The sequence below is a fragment of the Engystomops pustulosus genome, chromosome 7, assembly GCF_040894005.1.
Source record: "Engystomops pustulosus chromosome 7, aEngPut4.maternal, whole genome shotgun sequence".
Taxonomy (NCBI): domain Eukaryota; kingdom Metazoa; phylum Chordata; class Amphibia; order Anura; family Leptodactylidae; genus Engystomops; species Engystomops pustulosus.
Window position 1 is genome coordinate 165,418,404 of NC_092417.1, and position 19,233 is coordinate 165,437,636.

The following is a 19,233-nucleotide window of genomic DNA, read 5'->3' on the forward strand; positions in this document are numbered from 1 at the left end:
ACGTCGCCGCCGGAAAACCTGACGGATTCTGAAAAACCGCAGTATTTTAAAAAAAAAAAAAAAAGTGTAGCTTGACACGCACTTACCTGCACCATGAAATAGACGGTGAACACTGGTGAATTCTAGCGGACCTCGGCGCAGCAGCGACATCTAGTGGATATATCGGCGCGCAGACCTTAGTGAATGCCAGCCGGACCCGAATTGGCATCGGAGAACCCGCCGCTGGATCGCGACTGGACCGGGTAAGTAAATCTGCCCTACTATTTTTAAGTGTTTGGGCATGCTTTGTAGCAGTTAACTGTGCCCCTGATGCTGCCCCACGTCTTGCTGCAGTTGTTGCTGCCTGAGGCAAGAGACTCAACTCGTGGCTGGTGCATTCCAGGGCAGAATGCAAAGATATTATGGTGCTACATTCAGTCAAACAGTGGGACCCTCATACCTGTAATTGATTGTGGTCCAATCATTCTGCTTCTTATCCCCCTACATTTAGAGACTTTGGCTCCATGGTGACTATATTTCCTACTGGGGCAGCAACAACACAAACTGCAAACTGAAGGCATAATGGTTTCCAGAAGTAAATTAGCCCAGTACTACATTGCATGGGTGCAAGGGTAGGGTAAATGTATAACCGCTTAGCTTACACCTGGATGTATTACTGGCATTAGCAAACCATGGATATGATCCGCTCCTAGAATGTACCTCGCACTACGCTCCTAAACACTATACCATATTGGGGCATGTACATACAGAGTGCAGGTTCTTGGCGGTTTCCCCAAAATTGTAATAGTATCAGAAAAGTAAGACATGCCACATGTGATGCTGTGCAGCCATAGCCTTAAAGGGACTCTGGCACCAGATATTAGTGCATTAAGTTACTACCCCCATCAGGTAGGGAATTAAATGTCCTTTATAGTATTCTCTCTTTTATGTGATTTACCTAAAAAAAAAAAAAAAAACCCTCTTGATGTTTTACCTATAAAAAAAAAATCTCTTCCAAAATTCATATGCAAATGAGCAGAGAACAGTCATATTTGGGATGAGACACGTTTAGAGTCTGGAAGGTTAAGGGTCAATACAGACACCCCTATCTTCTGTTCTATAGTACCTAGACACCTGTCGGTCTTGTGGTTCTGTGATCGGAGATGCAGGGAGTTGGACATAGTTGGGATTTTTATCTGCATCTCATGTTTCCATCTTTTTATTTTCGTACCGGTCTCTGTTTGTGTAGCTCACAGCTCTGTATGGCTACATTGGGCATATGTTATTATATAGGTGGTGGCGCCCAACTCTGTTCCTCCACTAGTCTCATCTGATTGTTCACTATGTACATTTTCCTTCATTCTTCTGGTGCTATAAGGACATCTATTACCTGCTCTTCATCAGATTTACTGCTAACTAGAACTCTTGCTATGTATTAGTACTATTGGGGTATGTACAGGTTGTAGAATAGGTGCCTGCGATCCATCTCTGTAAACGTAGGCCCCATCTCTGTGAATTAGCGGTGTGCCACCATGTGTGACGGGGGCTTCACTCCCGGTGACGTCTCTGCTCAGTGTTTGGCACAGAGCCTTATGGGATCTGCAGCTCATACTGTAAGTGACAGATTGTAATGTACGCCATTACCAGCTACGTACAACATAACGGTGGTGTAATGTGCAGCTGTCATGGTCCATATTTCATCTTTATTAAACCCCCTGTCTCCATGTTATTGCTTTAAAGGGAACCTGTCAGGGTGATTTGGGACACTAAAGCACTCAGAGGTTTGTGGTTTATTGTCCCAAATCGCCCCGTAGGATTTTAAAGCATTCAGAAGCAAAAAAAAAAAAAGTACACTCTCCTTGTTTCCTCGACACCTCCGTGTTTCGGGCAAATGAAGTCGGAGTATTACCTCTACGCTGGGATGCTGTGATTTCCCACAATGCAAGAGCAGGCGTGGGATCTGAAGAAGTGAGTCTGATGTGCCTCGTTGGACTCGCATCTAGTGGAGTCTGAAAGTGCTAAGACCCCCACAGATCATGAAAATGAGCGGTCTGTTGGGGTCCCACATACTTCCATCTGACCCCTCACCGCTCCGTCAGATAAATGGAACAGCCGGCCCTGCATGACCATTTTGCTCCATTCTTCAATTTCCGCCATCTCTATGGAGCTGACAGAATTTTTTTTTGGTACCAAGCATGGGGTCAGTTGTGCTTTGTTTTGCAACTATAAAGTCACAAAACAAAGAAAACATCTGTCTTGGATACATTTAGGAACACTGCAACAGACACAACCAGTGTCCAACTTCTTAAGACCTTGAAATGGTTCGCAAAAATGCACCTAAAAATTAAACTCCTACTTAAGGACACCCGACTTACAGACAACCCATAGTTACAGACGGACCCCTCTGCCCCCTGTGACCTATGGTGACCTCTCTGGATGTTACTATAGCCCCAGACTGCAATGATCAGCTGTAAGGTGTCTGTAATGAAGCTTTCTTGATAATCCCTGGTCCAATTACAGTAAAAATTTTGAAACTCCAATTGTCAAAAAAAAAATTTGTCTAGAACTTCCATTATAAAATATACAGTTTCGACTTGCATACAAATTCAACTTAAGAACAAACCTCCGGACCCTATCTTGTATGTAACCTGGGGACCGCCTGTATTTTATGGAGCGCCAACAGATTCTGAAGTGCTGCACAGTGATTTGCCAAATCAAAAAGTCCCAGTGAATTTATAGTAAAAGCAAATGGCACGATAATGGGCCCCCACCATTCCCTAGAGACACCTCTTTGTTTCTTTCAACCCCCCCCCCCCCCCCCCCCCCATATCGATGTTGGTAAAATACTAGTATTCTCCATTAAAAACGAAATTATTGGATGCCTTTTCTACAAACATAAAACTTTATTGTTCCTCTGTTATTGTGCCTGGAAATGGATGAAATTGTGTACCAGGGGACTAGCAACGCCTAGTTGTCAAGAAAGCTTTAAAGTGGATGCACCAAGGATAGAGGAAAACAATCGGTGGGTTTTTTGAATGGTTCACATTTAACATGGGGCATGTATCACACCCTCGATTTGTGCAGCTGCTCCACAAAATGGTCGCGTGCCACACATTTGTGGTGCACCGAAAAGAACATGCAAAGTCCTACAGAAAACTGGCGCAAGGGCCTTAGTAAATGTGCCCCAGTGTTCTGGTTCTCATAAATGGAGTTTAGAGGCAAGTCGAGCATGCCAACTACTACGGTTCCATTCAATATTATGGTAATTGCCGATTTCTCTTGTAGACCGTGAATGAGGGTGCCAGAAGCCGGATACCTAAGCGCTGTGTGCAAATATTTTTTTCCCCTCCCGTAGGATTGAAATGAGTGGCTGTAGGCATACTTGACTTGCCTCTCCACATGTTCATGAGAATGTGATTCCTGTTCTCGTGATCGTTGTGGGTGGCAGCAGTCACCTTTAAAAGTGCCCTGAGTTTTAAGGGGGTTAAAGGTGTTGCTTTCTTGTGAGTGGGGCTTCCTCCCTTTAAAGGGGTATTCCCACGAAGACCAGTAACACATTCTCTAATTCACTGTTAACAAAAATACAGCTTTTCACAGATATAAGTTCAACCTGTCTCTATCAGTCCTGCTGTATACAATTTCAGTTGCCCCTAGATATGACCCTGTAATTTCTGACTTGGGGTGGGAAACACCATCTTGGATTTCTGTGTGACAGCCATGCAGCTGAGATTTCTCTCTGCTTCTTGCACTCTAGCCCCGCCCCCTGCATTCTAGCCCCGCCCCATGCACTTCATTATGGAGCTCAGACACTCACTCACTTCCTGCTAGCAAACATATCGTGAGGAGAGAGAAGCTGCAAGCTACAGGCAGATAAGTACTTTGTCTAGGGAGAACAGATATGTAACAGAGCTGACAGTGTGTAACATCCGTCTAATGGATCTCATAATCTCTGATCTGTCTCATCTCTCTTTCTATGTGTCAGATACTAGTACAATATTCAGAAGCTAAATTAAAGTGTATATAAACCTGTACCCTGATAATCTAACCACACTGTCTGCTCACAGAACTAGAGGAATCACTGTGTCTGCTTAGAGAGGCCCCGCCTAAACCCTAGAATTTTGCACTGACCATCACTGAATGATAGGAGCTAAAACTCCAATAAAACTGAGTAAAATTGTAAAGTAAGGGGTTAAAATGATCTTTATTGTGTAAACATCAATAGGGGATTGAGATTTGAGAATTTTCTTTCATGGGAAAACCCCTTTAAAGGAACTGTCAGCTGCTGTCACTCACAAACGTATCATCTGGCAATGTAGGTGATGTGCCTGTATAATAAACGTGCCTTTAAAAAAATAAATAAATAAATAATTCTGTGACCGGAAACCATTTTTGGAATTTCGTTGCACCATGGTCTTGGCCCATAGGTCCTCTGCATTTTCTTTTGCTTGTCTTCACTGGTGGAGCAATTAAAGCAAAGTTGGGGGTGCTAGGAGGTGAATCTTGCCAAACGGGGTGCATCGGCTCTAATGGCTCCGCCCATAGCGCATCGGCTTTAATGGCCCCGCCCATGGAGCATTTACATGCTTATTGGCGTATAACAAAAAATTTGTATTTTCTCAATTTAAAAGGCATGCTCATGTTTGTTGGACACTTCACCTACCAGGCCATATATTTATGACTCCAAAGGTTCCCTTTAAGCATCTTCATATTGGAGTACTGTGTCCAGAGCTGCGCTCGCCACTTCCAGAGTCTTCATTCTCCTAGGGAGGAGGGAGCGACCGCTCTGGCACAGCTTGAGGGAATTTGCCGTCTTTAATCAGGGACCAGGGTGGGGATTGTAATTGATCTGACGCCTCTTGAGCGTGACTAATAAACAGCTTGCTGGTTAAAGGGGAGGTTCAGCAACACATGAAATAAAGGGGCATGGTTTTATTTTAGGTGTTGGAGACATGTAGGTAACAGCTGTACTTCTAAAAGGGACACTGAATGCTTAGTCAACCTGACGGCTAAAAATAACAGCGGTCTCTATGAGCGCACGCTCCCTTCTGGGATGGATTATGGAGTGGACTTATTCCCTCTGTGAGGAGATCTTCCTACAGACTCACAATATAGAGTTTTAAGCCTTATAGTACGTTTTGGTTTTCAAAGGGTTTTGTATCTATATCTGAGAAAGTGTCATGTCTGACCCTCAGAAAGTAATAGGTGAGAGGGATATCTTTAAAGAGAACCCGTCATGCAAAATAACCCCCTAAACTAAATATATTTTCATAAACTGCCATTAGAGAGCATTGTCTCTATCCCTTCATTGTCCCTCTACATGCCTGTAAACCTAAGCAATGAGGTCCTAAAGCTGTATGCAAATGACCTGTGAAATGTCCAATGAAGCATTAGCATATTCAAGCTGTCCACTCTATTCATGAGTGGGAGGCACAGCCACACCCCCAGTGCATGACTGACAGCCTGTATAATGATGTGAGGCTGTATAATGATGTGCTTCCTGGTGCTGGTGGCCACGCCCCCTGCAGCCTGTGTGTGTGTTTAGGAGAGATACAGCAGCTCCAGGCAGCCATGTTACAGCAGAACATGTCAGATTCATGTGTAGCTGATGTCTGTGTCTCTCACCTGTATATTAGGAGGAGGCAGCATGTCAGCAGATACAGCACACACACTAGCAATGCTTTACTATACATTACACACAGACATGAGCAGGGGGAGGAGAGGGGAGGGGTAACAGGGGTGACATCACTGCCTCTGACCATGTGACCAGCCTCATTTACATAATAAAGAATAGATGATTTTATAATGATTAATGTATGAAATAACTAGATAAAGGCTGTGATGGGATCCTTGTGAGCTGCTCCAACAGGTAGTAGTGACAGGACAAGTGACACAGACCTGATGACAGGTGTCCTTTAAAGGGCATCTACCTCCAGGATGAAAGACTGTATGCAAATCAGCCTGAGGGGCTCCAGGCTCCATTAACACCTATGGAGCCTGGAGCCTCTCAGGCTCATTTGCATACAGTCCTTCATATTCATGGTAGATGCCCTTTAAGGCTATATCTGGATCATTGCCACCATCTGAAACGTTGTCCGAATGAATAAAGGATCAGTTTTTCCAATGGGTTGGAGGTCATGTAGCGTCGAAGGAGACCGGAATTGTCTCAGACATCGATTGCTGCAATCGACACAGAGCGTCTCCATAGACTCTCATTCATAACAAATGGATCCAGCGCCTTCAGCTCAGGGACAACCGATCACAGGAAAAGTTCCTGGTGGTTGTTCCAACTTCCTGTGGTAAAAACTTTGGAACTACAAGAGATATTACAGATCTGATTGCAGAAATCAATTTTTTGAGACCATGCTGGTCGCGTGCTACATGACCACCTTGCCCATGGGAATAACTAGCCCTAGATCTAATATTAAATATTTTCAAGATGGAGGCCATGTTCCAGGCATGGCATAAAAGCTTAGAAGTTTATGCCAAGCAGAAGACTCATGACACATGGCAGTACACCAACGTGCATGGAGTAGCTGACACCCCTTCGTGTGTCCTGTCGTAGATGGCTGGAGGCTGTACGTACACCCATGGTGTCCCCGCAGCACTGCGCCATTTAGCGATGGGGCTCCTATATTGTGCTTTCCTAGAGGATTTTCGGAAACTGGGAGTTGCGTAGAAGGCGATCATCTCAAAGGATTGAAATTCACTCAATCGCATCAAAGATCTGCAATAGAGACATGGCTACTTATGATCCTACAAAGACCATTGCTAATTCCGTCAGCAATTTATTGTATTATCCTTATAGTTTGAGCGTCTCCGTGCGTCATTAAAAAAAAAAAAAAAAAAAAGACTCGGCGCATCCATCTCCATCACCGCAGAGGTAAAAATAGACAGCAGCTTTAACGTGAAGTACATGGAGGTCTGCCTGACTCCACCGCGGCCTTGTCATGTAATTGTCAGGTGCAGCCATTGTGAGTATGAACACTTTGTGTTACGTCTTCCTCCCCCTACTTATCTCAGGCGTCGTAACCACATTATTACATTTAATTCTCCTCTCTTCTCCCAGACCATCTGTAATTTACGTTACGGTGGTTAAGTCTTCAGTTGCCGCCTGCTGCTGAATTATAAAGTTGACTTTAAGGAGAAACATGGTTTGGAACCTTAAATCTGGTCCGTCTAGGGGGCCCCCAAACTACTGACAGGTTCCCTCCTCCATTGAAGAATTTTCTTAATATTTATAATTTTTGCCCAATTTTCACCTTTGACCATTCCGTGGCATTCTCTTAATGGTGCCCTGGGGATAGCACAACAAATAATACTCCAGTAATCCTCTGCGTAGTCATATTGACGACATTCTGTCTCCCGCGTTCTGTATAATTATTACTTCCTGTTATTTTACAAATGGTTGGCGGATTACCAAAAACATCCTCGTATCGGTGGTGGAACGAGGTTACAGGGAGGTGATGAGTCTTGTTTTCCCAGGGTTATTGCTTGGGGTGAGGCGGCGGGATGGGCGCATCCAGTATCTTCTACGTGACCATGGAAGAGGAGCTATGGCTCCATATGGGCAAAGAATTAAAAAAATGAAATCACACACATTTTGTTGGCATCTCATAAGTTGTCTGACGTACAAAGCTTTCATATCTGTGCCAGTAATGATCTCTGTTCTTGCCCAAAGGGACAATCTTAAATTATATCTCCAAAATTAAACAACCCCTTTGAAGCAACCCTTCTCCAAGGAGACCGAAGACTTTTCATTAGATATGTTGACATCCCTGGCGTTCTTTTGTTCTGTTCCTGGGACCTCTGTTGGGTTTGACTCCTGATTCAGGTCTATACCAAAATAATATTGACTGGTTTCATCAAGCAAGTCGGAGACAACCCTCCAACTGGACCCACTGGAGAAGTTGGAGGCCATTTTTGGATGGACCCAATAAGGAGCTATGGAGCATCAGTAGCAACGTAGAGAACAAATGAGTCAAATTTGTCTTCTAGGGAAAGATCACTCTTCAATTGGAGGATACCAGTTTGAAGGGGGTGTCTTTTGAAGATGACCCCATTGAAATAGAAGCTGGCAGACCAATCGATTTGTCACAGTGCCTGTTCGGCTTCTTAATTCTCCATCATTTGTCATGAGGTAACTATTGGAGGTCAATTTTAGTATTGCTTGGCTTCCATTCCAAAGACTGTTGGGCTACGTAATACAGGAAAAGTTGAGGTCCTCCTGAATTACTTTTTGGAGGTCTTTCCCCATGTTTCCCCATTTTTGATGATTGGTGTGGTCTTGCTATTTGGCCTGGTTTGTCCAAATCGAGAATTGTTGGTTGATATCTTGCCATTCGTGTGTATGATGAAAGGACCTTCATAACCCAACAGGTCCTACAGTCAATCTTCGTAGAAGACTTCTGGGTACCGTAGTCCATTGGGTCTCTGAAGGGTTTTATGATTTTAAGTTACCTTGAAGAAGATGTCCCAATTTAATATCCATTACTATGATTTGAGCTCTTTGTGACTCTCAACCTCTCCAGTGATCACATGGAGACCTGAACCAGTAGCCGGAGTTATCCTGTCGAGTGCTGACCCCATTCACAGCGTTTTGTGAATGACTGACAGCTGAGAATGACAGCGCCGGGATCATGTGAGTGAGTGGCTTCCTCATTCCCAGCTGTTTGCCATTACCAACGTCATTTATGGATTGGCACCCGATGGGTTCGCTCCAGCCTCTGCCTGTTATGTGGGTAAGCGGCAGAATGGTTAAATATGTTATCTTGTGCTCATTTTCCAACCGAGTTATTCTGTTTTATGTATAAGTGTAATTAGAGGAAATCTACCATCAAAATCCATCATGAGAAACCAGGGACCTTTGGTTTAAGCATAATTTTAAAAGTTGATTTTAGAAGAAATGAGGCCATGGGTGACAAATATATAAGATTACCACAGTCATTGTGCCTGGATCCATGAGTAAGTGTCCTGGGTTTAATATATTTTAAAGGGCTTTTCACACTAAAGTCTTGTATTCTCTACCCAAATGCAAAAGCACTCCACTCACAAGGCATTAGGGGGCGTCTATATTCTGCACATTAAAGGTGTATACACATCTCGGCGTTATTATTCCTAGAATCCAACTTTTGGAACCCCCACTTATCCCCAAAATTAACGTGAAGCTGTCATCAGAATTGGCCTTATAAAAAAAAATAGCAGCCCCCTCAGGGGATGAAATGTCTTTTCTAGAATTCCCTCTTATATGTGAAATCTCCTCTATTTACCTCTAGAAAATCTCCTCCAAAGTCTGGCAAATATGACTTTTCAAGTGAGGCGAGTCAAGTTTAGTGGCTACAGTGGTGGTGTAACTTCAGGCGCCCTATACTTGAGTTTATAATAGAAGCACCCTTTTTGTGTCATATTAAAGATAACAATTTTTTCGTTAGGCTTCTGGTTCTGTGAACTACAGAACTGGATAGTTTAGGGTGTGTGCACATTTGGCGTTTTTGGGATGCATCTAAACACATGCGTCAGAACACATGCGTTTTACATGTTACCATGCGTTTGGCTGCTTTGAAAGCATTTTTTTTTTTTCATTGCTGGAAGAGTAAGCAGAAAAATGCTTTCAAAGCGGCCAAACACATGTAACATGTAAAATGTATGTGTTCTGAAGCGTCCCAAAACGCCACTTGTGAACACACCCAAAGGCAGTTAAAACATAGTTGGGAAAATAAAGCTGATGATGAAGATCCACTTCCTGTCTAAGTGTTTAGCTGTCTGTATCTTTGGTTCTGTAGCTCACAAAACCATAAGCCTAATGTTATCTAACAGATAAGATATCCATCTTTAAAATGACACAAACAGCACATTTCTAGGCTCTATAGAACAGAAGATATTTGTGTCTGAATTGACACTCCCCCTGCAACCACTAAACTTGACCCATCTCATGTGAAACTGAGTTGAGGAGAGTCATATTTGCCTTATTTTGGAGGAGATTTTGTTTAAGGGTTAATAGGTGAGATTTCACAAGAAAGAGGGAATTCTAAAAAGGACATTTCATACCCCACCAGAAGGGGGATAGTAGTTTAGTGGGCTAAAACCTGGTGACACGTTCTCTTTTTAAAGATTTGATGGCAAGTCCTTTGCCACCTGAAGTAATAGCTAAATGCAGCAACTCTGTGCAACAAAACTGTAAAATACATTGCTGAAATGGAGCTGCTGACCCAGGTTCTCCGATTACATGGGTTGGCCAAGAGGTCAGACCTTCACTGCATGTCCCTGCACAATCTCCTGATGCTGACAATTCCTTAACATGGGTGGCATTCTAATGTATGTTACCTGCACATCAAAATCTACATGGCCTAAACATAGGCAAAAATGTCAGCACGGTGGCTCAGTGGTTAGCACTACAGCTTTGCAGCACTGGGGACTTGGGTTCAAGTCCCAGGGTCAACATCTGCAAAGAGTGTGTATGTTCTCTCCGTGTTTGCATATGTTTCCTCCGGTTTCCTCCCACACTCCAAAACATACTGGTAGGTTTATTAGATTGTGAGCCCCATTGGGGACAGGGACTGATCTGGCAAACTCTGTGCAGTGCTGTGGATTCTGTGTGCGCTATGTAAATAAAGGAATTATTATTAAATATATCGCTCAAATCTGAGCCGCATGCTCGGTTTTACTACTAGATATCTTTAGTGAGAGATCTGAGGGTGAATTTACACGTGGTGTTAACGCATGCGTTTTGTAAACGCGTTGTTGACAGCAATGTAATTGGGCAAATCTCCTCTTCCAAGCTGTTGGGCTATGTTTGGAAACGCATGCCCCGTGTGACCGCACCCCAAGTTGGCTACAGCGTCTTCTCTCAGCTTGTCAGAGGAGACGCCAAGCAAGTGCAGCCGCAGTTAGGCCTCAATCACACTGCTGTATGGCAGAGATATATACGTCCCCCACAGACGGCAATGGGCGCGTGGCGCCCTATCTTTCCCCGGGAAAAGGCGCCATGCACCATATATCACAATGTAGAAGCCGTCACCCCCTCCTCCTCTCCCTGGCGCTGACGTGTGCCCGCCATACTACGGTGTGACAGGTAAACGTTAGTGTGAATATTGTCTTATACTGTGTCTCTTGCTCATCCTCTGATGAGCAAAGATGCCGCCAACTACAGCTGAGGAGATTTGCATTGCTGTCAACAATGCGTTTGCAAAATGCATGCGTCAACGCGGTTTTTAACACATACATTAACATAGTATTAACAAGTACATGCGTAATGTAAACACACACTAAAGGCTGCGGAAAGTAATATTGTGTTATTTGAGTAAAGCACCACCCCCCCTTCTCAAATTCCAATTTTGGAGATATGTAAACCATTTTGACACGTAACCTAACAATTTATTTTGTGTCCGATTTTATTTGGGCCTACAAGCAGATGTGAGCTGCATTGTGGTGATCTGTCCTTCAGCTTTGGCTCAAGAAGCCATTTTGTGCAATCTTATTTTCATTTTAATATAGCATGTGGTTGCAAATTTGGCAAAAGACCGGATGGCTTTATGAAGGATTGGCTGAAGTGTCCCTAAAGAGGACAGGAACGTCAAGTGTGTCTGTAATACTATGAGCCATTAATAGCTCCCTGTCAGCATTTCACCTGCTCACAAAATGGCTGCCTTGTAGCCAGGACTTAGTGACTGAATAGACTGTAGGGGGATCTACAGGTGGTGACGCGAGGGCCCTGAGTGCACTTGTAAAGGTCAGCGGCAAAATTTAGCGCACAACGAACTGTGTGTATGACAAGTCACTCCATGTCCCCTCTATGTAACTACAGCACTCGGTACTGAATGTCGGGATCTCCATCTCTGTGTAAGTAGTTCTCACACTCGTGCAGCCCCTTGTAGCGCCACTTTTGCGTTTTGCGATCAAATGTTGAGGTAATATTGCGTTTTCACATTATTACTTCAACGTGTCACAATAAACCAGGGACACTTACTCCTAGATCCAGGCACCGGGACTGTGGTAATCTTCTTATATTTGTTATCCATGGTCCCCTTCCTTCTAAAATCAACTTTTAAAATTATACTAATGAGCCTGAAGGGCTCTTGGGGGTCTTAGCAGAACCTTTCTGTGCTGCAGCTTCACGAGCTGTTAGTGTGCAGTACCACTATCCCCTCCCAATGTGTGAGATTACAGCAGGCAGAGGGAGAGGGCATGAGCTCAGTGAGCAGTGTTACAGCATGTGAAGCTACAGCACAGATGGGCTCTGGTAACCCCCACCTGAGTCCCTGCTGGCTCATTATTATAATTATAAAAGTTGATTATAGAAGGCAGGAGGCCATGGATAACAAATATAAGAATATTACCACAGTGATGGTGCCTGGATCTATGAGTAATGTCCCTGGTTTATCAGAATGGATATTGATGGATGTTTTAAATGTAACATTTTTTGGCATCCATCTGTTGCAACTTTTGGAAATGTATGAAAAAGTGTACAAGGTGGTATTAAAAATTGGGATGTGTCCATTCACACTGATACTATAATAATCTTTGTTTATATGGTAGCCATTATATTTCGTAGTGATTTACAAATCATAGGGGACATATGCAAATATAATATTACATTACAGAATGCAAACCGTCATAAGGAACAATGGGAGTGAGGGCCCTGCTCACAAGAGCTTTTGTAAAAACAATTAAAATAAAAAAAATAATAAAAAAAATAAATTAAAAAAAAAAACAAAAAAAACAAGAGCTTACAGTCTATGAGGATGAGTGGGTGACACAAGAGCTTACAGTCTATGACAGTGGTGGCGAACCTATGGCACTGGTGCCAGAGATGGCACTCGGAGGCCTCTCTGTGGGCACACGGGCTGTCTCCCAGACACAGGGTTTGCCAGACATGGCATCTTCCTGCAGTCTCAGGCAGTCCAAGTAGTGCCCTGCTATTGTAAAGTGACCCATCCTGTGCTGATCCGAAGAGTGAAAAGGTGAGGACAGGGTTGGATTGGAGCTCCAAAATTCTGGTAGCAATAAGTTTGTTACTGCGTAAATTGCAGTGTTGGCACTTTGGGAAAAGCTAGTGTTTTTTGGGTCTCATTTTGGGCACTCGATCTCTAAAAGGTTCGCCATCACTGGTCTATGAGGATGAGTGGGTGATACAAGAGCTTACAGTCTATGAGGATGAGGGGGTGACACAAGAGCTTACAGTCTATGACAGTGGTGGCGAACCTATGGCACTGGTGCCAGAGGCGGCACTCAGAGCCCTCTCTGTGGGCACCCGGGCCATCACCACAGCACATCAGACAGAACTTAAAGAATCTTCCTGCATTTCCAAGCAACTTAAAAGATGCTGCTTTCACTCATATATTAAAGTGATACTAACTTTGCTATTTGGGACTGTAGGAAGAGGGAGAATGTGTAGACCGGACCAAATTATCTTTGGAGGACCTTCTGCTGGCCCCACTATTCTCAGAGTACAGAGGGACACTGGAAAGAGGCTAAAATGATGCAAATTTTCCATCTTGTCCTTAGGAGGCCAATATGATCGAAGAGGGAGCAATAAGTTGTTGCTTTAATTTTTGGTTGGAACCTCGCAATAAATAAGGGGGGTTTGGGTTGCAGTTTGGGCACTTGGCCGCTTAAAGGTTCGCCATCACTGGTCTATGAGGATGAGTGGATGACACGAGCTTACAGTCTATGAGGATGAGGGGATGACACAAGAGCTTACAGTCTATGAGGATGAGGGGATGACACAAGAGCTTACAGTCTATGAGGATGAGGGGATGACACAAGAGCTTACAGTCTATGAGGATGAGTGGATAACACGAGCTTACAGTCTATGAGGATGAGGGGGTGACACAAGAGCTTACAGTCTATGAGGATGAGGAGGTGACACAAGAGCTTACAGTCTATGAGGATGAGGGAGGACACAAGAGCTTACAGTCTATGAGGATGAGGGGGTGACACAAGAGCTTACAGTCTATGAGGATGAAGGGGATGGCACAAGAGCTTACAGTCTATGAGGATGAAGGGGATGGCACAAGAGCTTACAGTCTATGAGGATGAGGGAGGACACAAGAGCTTACAGTCTATGAGGATGAGGGAGGACACAAGAGCTTATAGTCTATGAGGATGAGGGGGTGACACAAGAGCTTACAGTCTATGAGGATGAGGGGATAACACAAGAGCTTACAGTCTATGAGGATGAAGGGGATGGCACAAGAGCTTGCAGTCTATGAGGATGAAGGGGATGGCACAAGAGCTTAAAGTCCTATATAGTGTCCAATCAGTGCATTTGTATAATGGTTACACCCAGTTCTTCATTTATCCTTAAATTTCCAGTGGGAATAATACAGGGATCATACAACCTTTTTACGAGATGATCTTCAGGAATTATTTAATGGGGAATAGGAGGCTAACTGCACATGTAGCATATTTTTTAATTATTTTTCTGTGCCTATTATCCACTACTTATCGTTAGTTTTTCTGAAACTGAAAAATTCAGAAGTGGAAAGGAGGTGGAGGCGCATATCCTGGAATGGGAGTGTCCACTCAAGATCACCCTTTAAATCCTGGATTAGATTAAAAAATTTTTATTATTTTGTGCACAATACTGCCCCCTACTTTAGTGGGCGCGCCAGAATGTGCTATTTAATTCCCTGCCTCTTAAATCTTTTTATGAATAAGTCGTCTGATTTGTAAGCGATTCCTCAGATGTCATGAGGTGTGACGTTCTGGGAAGGGTCGATGCAATTTAATATACCAATTGCACGTGGCCCTGGAGGTCCTGTGCCCCGGCCCACTCCCTGATTCCCATGAGTCATTAGCTGGTGTCACTTTTTGGTAGGGAGGTGGTGGGGGATATGTAACATCCCTGGGAGCGGGTGGCATGGGCGTCATATTGGACAGTGCTATATTGGGGTCTCCATATTTAGTAGGACGTCATGTGGAAGGGAGTCTGCGTGTCGGGTGTGCAGCTGCCTCTGACTGATCGTCTTCTCTCTGCAGATTTGGAAGAGCACAGGTCTGAGCAGGTCTGCCATCCCCTCCCTCTCCTGGAGCTTGTCTTCTGGCTGGAAGGTACGTGATATGAATACTGTATATTATGCATACCGGGAGCCGGGCTCTATACTGGGGGGGTCCTACACGCTCTGGATTGGGGTTCTGCTACACGTCCTATGGGATCCGGCTTCTCTGGTAAGATCCTATTCATGGGGGGTTGTTATGTATCTCAAGAGCATCTGAATATCAAATCAAATCAAACTGTTGCACTTGACATTTACACGTATTAATATAGAACAGCAGGGAACTTCTCATCAAATTTCTTGCCTTAATCTCCATAATGAGAGCACTTTAAAGGGACATAACTGGGTAATTTTTTATTATTATTATTTATTATTAATATTATTATTATGGGTTATTAAGGCTCACATTTTTTTGTTGCTTTTATATATTTAGGTGGACAGGACCCATTTGGATACTCATTGTTGAGTTGTCATGTAGCACAGCAGGGAATCCACATAGAAAAGGGGGCAAAAGTTTAAAAAAAAAAAAGAAAAAAGTGGGGATAGAACTGAATCAGTCTGCTATTGACAAAATTTACTTTTTGATACCTTTTGCAAATTTTTATTGTACTTGCGTTGTATTTTGTTGGTCAGTATTGTATTCAAAGTGATAGAGGCAGTCCCCGGTTTATGTACAGGACAGGTTCTGGTAGTTTGACTTCCACTGCACATAAAAATTCGTTTTTAAACCAGAACTGATATATTTTATAATTGTAGCCCCACATAATCTTCCAGTGACAATTGGCTTTTCAAAATTTTTTGCTGTAATGGGACCAAGGATTATCAATAAAGCTTCATTACAGACACCTTACAGCTGATCATTGCAGTATCAGGGGTCACAGTGGGCAGAGAGGTCCGTCTGTAACTAGGGGTCGTCTGGGAAAGTCACAAAAATGGAAGTCCCATAGAGAATAAATGGGTTGGCTGCGTCGGCAGCTGTTGTTTCCATGTAGGGACACAAGGGACTTCCGTTTTCATGAACCTTGGGGTCTCTATACAATGCAGTTTTCCTGCGCATGCGCAACCAGCTGCTTTTTAATTTACTGACATAAGGATTTTCAGATATTGCCTAACAGTAGTGGATAACAATATAGGCGTTTTGGGTGGTAGCCCATGGCCCAAACCTTCTAGGAGTCCAATGGCCTCCCATAGCACCCAAATTTTAGACTGAGAAGGTCCTTTACCCATGAAATCCTTGTATATCTGTTCCTGCTCTCTCAATAGACTTGTACACAAAAGCTATTCAGGAGCTTTGAAGGTCCTCAAAAGGTCCTGGAATCGCAGGTTGAAGGCGTAGAGACGGGGAACATCTTCTAAGAAGCTTGATTCTATTACTTTTCTAATGTGGGTGCACAAGGGTCTCCCTTTTTTGTGAACATTCACTTCTATAACATTGAGATAAAACAGATTACGGCGCTTGTTGTCACTGCTAGTCCCATCGCAAATGAAAGGGATGGTGGCCCATTCACAACCAGCTGCTCCTTACAAGTAGGGTCACAAGGGGCTCCCTTTTTTGTGCACATGGGGGTTAACTTGATCAGACGCCCAGGAATAATTTAAAGGGGTTTTGCCACTAAATAAGTTAGGTCTTAACCATGAGATAGGGCCTAACTTGATGAATAGAGCAGACGTGCATGTCTGTTCTGCTACATTTATCTCTATGGAGCTGACGGAGATTGCCAAGCCCCACCATTCAGCAGCTTGTTTGGAGGGAAAACCACCTTAATTGATTCCTGGTCAAAAAGATATAGGATTACTTGACTGTAACCAAAATGCCCCTTTAAGGAGCAATTTCCCTCCTTGCAGACAAGTCCTTGAGTCGTCCTCTTCTTTCCAGTTGTTCGCTATAACATATGGAATGCTTTAGATGGATGAAAAGCGAGAGGTCAACTGCTGAAAAATCTGCGCGTGCATGCGCTAAGAAAATCCATTGTATCGTGCTGCAAAAATTTAATTTTTAATTGAATTTTTACCCCTCTTTGCAAACTCCAAATCCGCTGCAAAATTTTCATTTGAAATTTTGGCACAAAAGTTATGTGGGCGCTTAAGTATTATACCCACTGGCGGTGATGCTCTCCGTTATATCGTGCTTGGTCATGGGGGTGGGGAGCAATTCTGACCTTTTTTTTTTTTTAATTTATCCTTCATATTGGTCTTCCTCTCATCCCCTTGAGACCACCTCTCAGCCCCCTGCATGGGGAGGGAATCCGGGCGCCTCTCATTGCTGGCAGCAGGTGCTGATATTTTAGGCCTGTGTTCAATGTTTATTCTGGGAGTGAGAACAGTTTCCGTTCTTGGATTGTCTGAGCTTTTAATAACAAGGCATGTTGGGATGGGGACTGCCCGATCCTTAAATTAGGGAATATAGGAGCTGGGGGTCAGTCTCTCTGATCTGACACTTGGATCTATTGATGGGCGGTTCTCTCCTCGGCTCGGTAGGATCAATGCTAAACAAATATCGGGTCTGGGCCAAAGATTATAGAGCGAGGTGTGAATAATGTGATCCCCCTACATCATGCACGCGCTGCCTTTAGGGTTTGCTGTCATGTCCAGATATAAAGTGGCCTATGCAGAGTGTATAGGGTATAGGCAACCAGTCACCCACTGACATGATATTTGTCCCATTTTTTATAGAATTGGCAAAAGTGATATAATTCTTATGTAAGGTGAGAAAGTTTAGAAAACCTAAAACTTCCTAAGTAGTGTTTCCTAGCTCTTTGGTGCATTTCCATAGCCACTTCCATAACACTTCACTCCTCCAGCCAGGAGGGGTCTCCACCCATGCTAGTAGCAAGTGTTGGTTACGAAAAATAGACCTCTTCTGGATTTCCAACATTGGGTGTTGCATGGTATAGAGGCCCGGCTTAGGAACCACACCGGTTCCCCGGTGTAAATCAGCTGAGTGGGGTCCTGACTACTCAGTTTGAGTAGGAGTAACACGACTTTGCATACATGTTAGTATAGTAACTCTATTTCTGAGCTTTATATAGAATGTATTCCTCAATTTTTGTCAGTTTTGCCCTTCTGTAGGCTCAATCTCTAATTTTCAGTGCCGGAGGCTGGAGACAAGCTACCATGATGTCTCCCATACACAGCACCCAGAAAAGTGGAGGAGAATCTGCTCCTTAATTCTTACGGAAGCCTTAGCTGAATAATATAGGGCATTATCGAGATGTTCTGATAGATTCTTACTAATGGCTCTAGATAGAGAAGTACTGGTGTGAATAAAGCACTTGGGGTGAGATAGAAGCTTGGCAATGGCTCTAGATAGAGAAGTACTGATATGAATAGAAAACTTGTGGTGAGATGCTCCTGAAGAAATAAGAAGAAATAATTTATTTTAAACACTCTGGGTGAGAGAGAGTCTTACTTTTCACTCAAAAAGTGTATTTGTCACACTTCCTCATTCCCAATTTTGCATAGATTTCCATGCAGTCTGACACCTTTGTAAGATAAAGTCTGTTATGCGTGAGTCGGATTCAGAAGAGAGTAAATCGTGGTTTGGGAGGGAGGGGGAGAAGGAAAGTGCTTGGTAGGTGGAGAAAGAAGCATTTTTCTCTAAAAATACTTTACAAAATGTCTTCATGTTCTATTGATGTATGCAAAGTTTGTTTAAAAATTAGTGACTATATAGGGAAAACGCAAATACCCAAATACCCCAAAATTGGAGGGTCTTTATGAATTTCAATGATCTGCATGTAGCCCTCGCAGTGAATGATAATTGTATTTAATGAGCCTTTGAGGCTTATCTGAGCCCGATGTGTTTGTCCTCCTGTTTGCCTAAACCTGACCACGTATGACCGGTTATCCATTCATATCCTACTTATTAATGTAGGACTGGAAGAAAGTATCTGACTGCCTTTTAAGGTGCTTCACCAGACCAAACCCTGCTGTACAGAAAGTAACGCTGTCATATTTTGCCACCGGCTGTAGAGAAAAATGCAATGAATGTTTGCACTGAAAAGAATTTAAAGGGAACCTGCAGGGGCAATTTGTGACGCCAAGCCACTTGCCTATCCTGGTTTAGTGTCCCAATCCACTCTATAATGATTCTCTCCGGGCCCAGGTCTTGGTCTGGACCTGAATTTAAGGTCCAAGATGCACGAGGGGACATTCATCAGGACTTGTATGGCAATTTTTTTTGGTGAAATAAGCGCAACCCGCCAGTAATTGTGCAAACGCAACCTTGCAACCCGCCAGTAATTGTGCAAACGCAACCTTG

At 43.5% G+C, this 19,233-nt stretch overlaps 1 protein-coding gene across 11 annotated transcripts in view; it reads left to right on the forward strand.

Annotated features, from left to right (window-relative positions):
• PACSIN3 (protein kinase C and casein kinase substrate in neurons 3) overlaps window positions 1-19,233 on the forward strand; it is a 73,439-nt gene that overhangs the window by 36,483 nt on the left and 17,723 nt on the right. For 9 of the 11 annotated variants that reach the window (XM_072118757.1, XM_072118752.1, XM_072118762.1 and 6 more), the window contains one exon: window positions 14,956-15,027. The exons of the other annotated variants lie outside the window; for them this stretch is intronic. The gene's annotated coding sequence lies outside the window, so the exon portion shown is untranslated. The remainder of the gene's footprint in view (window positions 1-14,955; window positions 15,028-19,233) is intronic. 11 annotated transcript variants of the gene reach the window in all.